We start from the raw sequence: 6,661 nt of genomic DNA, 5'->3' as shown, positions 1-6,661 counted from the left end.
ATCACTATAGTCCAGTGCACTTCCTTTCCCCCATCGTTTTTGATCCCATTCCCCATTCCACCCCCTTAAAATGTCTCTGGTATATAGTTGTTCATTATTATTATTATTTTCTTGCCTGGTTCTTTATACTCCTGCTATGAGTGAAAGCATATGGTATTTTTCCTTTTCTTTCTGGCTTATTTCACTAGGTATGATCTTTTCCATATCCATTCATGTTGCTGCAAAAGGCATGTGTTTATTTTTATTTTTTGGTTGCTGAATAATATTCCATTGTGTATATGTATACCACATCTTTTTAATCCAGTCATCTACTTCTGGGCATCTGAGTTGTTTCCATGTCTTTCTAACTGTAAATAAAGCACATGCTGGGCTCTTTTAAATAGCTCTGACATGAATATTGGAGCGCATATATACCTTTAAATTAGTGTTTTTGTAATTTTTAGATAGATACTTAGGGAAATTGGTGGATCGAATGGTAGGTCTAGTTTTAATATTTTGAGAAATTGTAATGCTTTCAATAGGAACTGAACTAGTCTACTTTCTTACCACTAGTGTGAGAGGTGTTCCTTTTTCTCCACTTCCTCACCGACACTTGTCACTTCTGGTTCCTTTGATAAAAGCCATTCTCAGGAATGTGGGGTAGTATCTCTTTGTGGTTTTTATTTGCATCTCACTGAAGCTTAACATTTTTTTTTTCATGTGTCTGTCAGTTACCTCTATGTCTTCTTTGTAGAAGTGTCTATTTAGCTCTTTTGTCCATCTTTTAAATTAGGTTATTTGTTTTCTTTATGAGTTGTATAAATTCTTTGTTGATCTTGAATATTAAGACTCTTATTGAATTAATTATAATGTGGAATATTTTCTCCCATATGGTAATGTGTCTTTTTTTTTTTTTAGTGATTATATATATATATAGAATGAGAGAGAGAGAGAGGCTTTTTAGTTTGATGAACTCCCATTTGTTCATTTTTGCTTTTATTTCACTTCCTGTTGGGATGGATGCCCCAAAGACATCACTCATGCCAGTTCACCAGAGGAAAGTCCTCCATATTCCCATGGTTGAGGTCTAAACTGGATCTGATGTCCAAGGGGTACTCAAGCCCTGCTGCTAGCTACTGAACTCTCCTGATGTAGTGTCCCTCTGGTTAAGAGTGAACTGTCATTTACTCTTGGGAGCCAGCCTCTGTCTTCCAGCCTAACTATAGGAAAAGGTCAGGTTACCTGGATCTGAGAGACACCATGGTGTCACCCAGACACTATTACACTGCTGCGTCCTCCATAGTGGGAGCCTACTAACAGTTGAGCCATGGGAACAAGTTGCTGCTGCCTTTGCTTAGCTGTCACTTTTGTGTTTGGCTTCTGGAATTTTGAGAGAGCATTTTCCCAGAGTCTCACAATTTATTCTAGATTAGGGGTCTGAATTTTTACTAAAGGTAGATGAAATTCTTCTCCAAGTACTTCACACTTCATTTTTTTTTTTTTTTTGTCAAGTGACGATTACATGTGAAAGGAAGCCTCATGTCTTTGGATAAAATGATGTTAGTAACCTCGTATGTTTAATAGTTACTTTCCTTGTGCAGCAGGATCACTATGACCCACTGAAAATAATCTATGGATTCCATCATGATTGTATTTCTTGCCTTTTTCTTTTGTAACAGTAACTGGTTTTCCTCCATCTCAAGTTTATTCATAGTCACATTTTTTTAAAAAGTAATAACAAAATGACAGATTTTAGGTTTTGTCTTTTACTATGATTGTTTCCTAGTTGTGGTTTCATATAAGCATAGGAGCTCATCATGGTCTGTTGGAGAGGAGGGAAAGGCATGGAAGATGATAGGAAATACAGTTCCTATTTCTTTATCCTCAAAAACCTTTCTGAGTCATCTGGTGAAAAGATCATCTTTATATATTTCCTGGTTTCTAAAAATGGGCAGGAGTCCACCTGGATGTAATTTATTTTTCAGGGCAGAAGTGGTAATGTGCAAATGAGGCTCTGTCAACACCCACATGGGCAGAGGTCTGGATTTCATCAGTCCCACAGGAAAGCACTTTGTGCGTTCCATGAGTCAGGGCCTGATCTGGGCATCTCGACTATAAGCTATACTGTGCATTTTACAGTAAAGTATTGTATTAGGTCATTTTCATGTTTTAAACATAAATTTGGGATATACTCTTCTGGGGAGTAAGTGCAGTTTAAATTCAGATCTATAAATTTCTTAAGTATCATAAGAGAAGAGAGACTTTTAACTCTTGTGTTAAGAACAGATTTGGTTTGCCATACCTGGTCTTCCAGAGGAACTTTTGTGGAATGTATCATGTCCTTGTGGATGATAAAGTCACAAAGATAAATTATCATCTTCTCTGAGATGATAATAAGAATCTTAGAAAGCCAGCTGTGGGCCCTCCTTGGTGGCATAGCAGGTTAAAGCACAACACTAAGAAGCTAAAGCCACTGCAGCAATGAGTTCAATCCCCAGCTTGGAAGTAACCCCATATGGCCTGGCAGACCTCTCCTGACCCGCCCACTGCTCCCCTCAGCAGTGTACTTCATTGATCTGCCTGTTCTGCTCCCCACTCTGTCTCTGGTGAATCCTATCACCACCTCTGCACCTCTGGCCTGTACCCCAGTTCTGTATGCATAAATAAATAAATCTTAAAAAAAAAGGAAGCCAGCTATGGATCTTACCCCTTCTTGAGTGGAAATTTTTCCTATGGCTTCTAGCACAATGCTAGATATGTGTGGAGCTGGTTCCTGATTGATATTTATTGACTAACCAAACTCTATGACCCATCTGTTTCTCAGTTTCTTCATGTGTGCTAGTGATTCCATAAGGCCTCTTGTCCTCACAAGTAACTCTTAGAAAAGTGCCTAGCACATAGAGGACAATGGATCTGGAATATGAAAAGTGTGGAAGATATTTGTTGTGTTCTCTGGGAATGAAATGGTTTGGACTTGAAAATGAAATGTGGGTCTGAGAGGAAGATACTCTGCCATGTTTATCATCTATCTCAGTCATATTTATTATACATTTTAAACAATTGTATGTTTATGTGTTTATTATATATTTATATTTATCATACATTTAAATTTCAATCACTGATAATGATAAAATTCAAATAGTTGATATCAACTAAAGATTCTGATAGTTTAATGATAGAACGAAAATGCAAATGTGAAAAAGGAAAAAAAGTATGACCTCATTTTTAGTCGGATTATAATAGTTTTGCATTCAGAGGTTCTCTTTTGAAAGTTGCCTTAGTCTTATGACGTATTTCCTAGGAATACTGTGAAGCTTAACATAATTTTGAAGGGGGTAATGTAGAGAGGGGGAGAAAAACACAAAAGCTCTAGAGCAGATTTGGATGTTGTGTGGTGACACACATAGAGCAGTGCTATAGCTGTTCCCAGTCACAAGCAATGCTTGGTGTGATTAGAGCCCAAAGATGATTTCTAAAGCACCCAAGAGTCAATTTAACATGATCCTTTAGGCCGAGAAGGCTATTTATTCTTAGCCTTCTAAACAAGGACATAAATTTTCCACAATGTTCATACTACTTGTAAAATGATATGACACAGCTAGAAATATCAGACAAGTGCATCCTGTTCTTCAGTGAAGGGGTAAAGGAATTCTAAAACTTTTTAAAAAGGTTTATTTATTTATTTATGTAAACAAGAAGTGGGGTACAGTCCAGAAGTATGGGGGTGGAGCGAGGGAATTTATGAGAGACAGAGTGGGAACAGAACAGGCAGACCTTCCGAAATGCACTGCTGAGGGGGCAGCAGGAAAGACCACAGAGGTCTGAGAGGTCTTCCACGCTATGTGGGTCACCTCCCTGACCCGGAGTTGAACTCGTGCTGCAGTGGCTGCTGATAGCTTCATAATGCTGCTCTTTAACCCATTGTGTCACCAGGAAGGGCCTGAGATTCTAAAACGGAAAGAATCCTTAAGTCCACTAATGGTGTCTTGATGTAAATGAAGCTGTTATCCCAGATTGCTTCTGACACTCGTGTCTTCATCAAATTTATCCAGCATTCTTCAGCTTCCCCCAGTACATGCTGGACTTGCATTGCAGGTTAAGTGTAGGCCTGTCTGAGCTATTAGGTGTATAGAATCTTTTAGAACCTGTGTTGTTCAATATGTTAGTCACTAAAATGACCATTTTAAATTAAAATGAACCAATAGTTAAAATTCAGTTCCTCATTCATACTAGTCACTTTTCAAGAACTCAATAGGCACAAGTAATTCGTGGCTACCATATTGGACAGCGCAAAGTTGGAACATATCTATTATTGCACAAAGAACTTTTACCAGTCGTCAATAGGCAACAAGTGTGTAATAGCCCCATTGGGCATAAATGGGCTTTGCATTCATTGTGGAAGTATCTGTGCAAAGCAGCACATAGCATGTGCTTAGTAAGTGGTAGGCCCTTTCTCTACTCTCTTTTTCCTTACCTCCTCTTCAAGGTCCTTCTTTTGCCTTCTTCCTCCCTTGCATCTTGGAGCCTGAAGCCTGGTGTGTCCATGCTGTGTGAGTCAGGGCCCAGCAATGCTGGTAGATTCCACTGTCTTTTAGGGATAGTCCCCTGATCAGTCACCCCTATAGAACCCATACTTTTATTCAATCAAAATGTACATATCTCTCCAGTAAGAAAAGTAGCAGTCAGAAGCTTATGCCCTTTGGCAGGTCATTGATGTAGAAATTTTAGGCAACATTTTGTTTTTCCTTGAGTTACATAAAAAGTGATAAAGTGGCCTTAAAGTAGAAGTCATATATCTTGGTGTAAGTCTCAGTGCTGACTATGATTTCTGCAAATCTTATACCTCATGGAAAGATTGGACTAGAAAGTCTCTTATTATCCCTTTTATGAAAACTCTGAGAAACACTAATTACCTCGCAGCTAGCCTGGTGATGCTGTGAGGCCATGGCCTTAGTGTATTGTATACCCAGGATGCTGCACAGTGCTGGTCCCTTAGTAATGCCCAGAGCATATTTGTAGCATGAATGAATGAAGGCAGTCTGCTGTCATGTATGTATTTTTCTGGACCCAGTGCCTCTAACACCCATTTATTGAGCTTCTTGCACCCTATTATTTTTTTCTATCATTGTTTCTGTACCTTACCCTTTTAGAAAGTCCCAGAAACTCCTCTGCATTGCGACATCCACTACCAATTTCTCTGTAAGGATGGGGCTGGGAAACAAACTGTAGTGTGTAATTATCCTTGCAACACTCTCTTCGAAGACTTCCAATTTAATAGAATTACCAAGATTTAAAAACATTAAAACAAAAATGAGCTTGTTAGAGTAAATTAGGCTTCATAAAGGTGCTCCTCTTTTCTTATAAAACATTGATTTTGTGGTCACCTTCTCTAAATTATTGAAAGCTAAGTGGATGGCTTTACTTGGCAAGGAGAGATGTCATCAAGCAGCTACCATAGAAGCCAGGAAGGGATGCGTGGGGATGAAGAAGAAATGATGAGGAATGGAGGAGAGTGCTATTGCCATCATCCAGTGAAAATCAACATGGTGAAACAGTCACACGTCTGCCTCAGTGCAGCTTGTTAGCATAACGAGCCTTGTCTAGGAGAGGAGCAGATAAATAGTGGGCTGAAGGGAGCAGTATCAGCATGGAACCTTGTGATTCCATAGCAGGAATGGGAATGCTTATTTCCCAGACAGGAAAAATCTTTGCTCTTGGTACTGGAAGTTGGCCTATCACAGACTGAATAGTAGAACTGGCCTACGTTCCCAGTTCTGTCCCTCCCCAGGGTCATGTTGACCTCTGAGCTCCCAGGGCCCCTTGCTACAGTGATTCCTGCTGACCCCACTCATCACAGAGCTCTTGTGTGGGTTTACCAGCCCCCAAACCATCTGCTTTCAGCTCTGTGTTTCTTGGCGATCATAGTAATCAGTGCGGAGAAAGCAGGGTGTCCCTCTCTGGAGCCTCTTAACCACCAGTTTGGAAAGGAGTGCATTGGCTGTTGCCAAGCATGAAGCATCCCCCATAGGGGCTGGTCAGAGGAAGGGCAGGAGAGGAGGCAGCTGTAACCCTGAGCTGAAGCTGCCAATCCACACTTATTTCCCCACTCAGGGAGGAGCTCCTTGATGCTGGAGAACTGCCTGAGATAGAGAAAGACTGCGTTTCTTGAATTAAGGCCAGTGGGAACTTCCAGAGGTGATGACCTCATGCAACTCATTTGCTCTTGAGAAAAAAGTACATGTTTTCCCAGGCGAGTGACCAAAACCTTGGGAGCCTGCTGAAAAGTCTGATTCCTTCAGCATATTTTCTGAACACTGCAGTTTTTCCTTACCTGGATCAAATAATTCAGTTAGAAAGAGAAAAAAATCATCAAGTAACAATGGTGGCAGCAATAGCAACCGCTATAATAATAACAGCTAATATGGACCATTTATTTACTATGTTCTAGAAACTGTTGTATGAAATATATATATATTCTTAGTATAGCCTCACAAAAAACTTTATGAGTTATTGTCTTTATAAAAGACCCACTGCTAGATCCACTCCTTCGATTAAGCTAGTGAGTGATGGCATCTGAAATTTGAACCTAAGCATTTGGCCTCAGATTCTGGACCATTGGCCACTATGTTACTTCGTTCTCTTAAAACTGAACATTTATTAAACACATATTAGGACCAAGCAC

At 39.8% G+C, this 6,661-nt stretch overlaps 1 protein-coding gene and 1 pseudogene across 6 annotated transcripts in view; one reads left to right on the top strand and one right to left on the bottom strand.

The window, feature by feature from the left end:
- LOC101622827 overlaps window positions 1-6,187 on the bottom strand; it is an 81,507-nt pseudogene extending 75,320 nt beyond the window's left edge.
- Window positions 1-6,661, top strand: part of SEMA6D (sema domain, transmembrane domain (TM), and cytoplasmic domain, (semaphorin) 6D) — a 569,283-nt gene that overhangs the window by 153,831 nt on the left and 408,791 nt on the right. The window lies entirely within an intron of this gene.

This window comes from Condylura cristata, unplaced genomic scaffold, assembly GCF_000260355.1.
Source record: "Condylura cristata isolate star-nosed mole 26May11 unplaced genomic scaffold, ConCri1.0 scaffold00023, whole genome shotgun sequence".
Classification (NCBI taxonomy): domain Eukaryota; kingdom Metazoa; phylum Chordata; class Mammalia; order Eulipotyphla; family Talpidae; genus Condylura; species Condylura cristata.
This window is presented reverse-complemented; position numbering and strand designations above follow the sequence as displayed.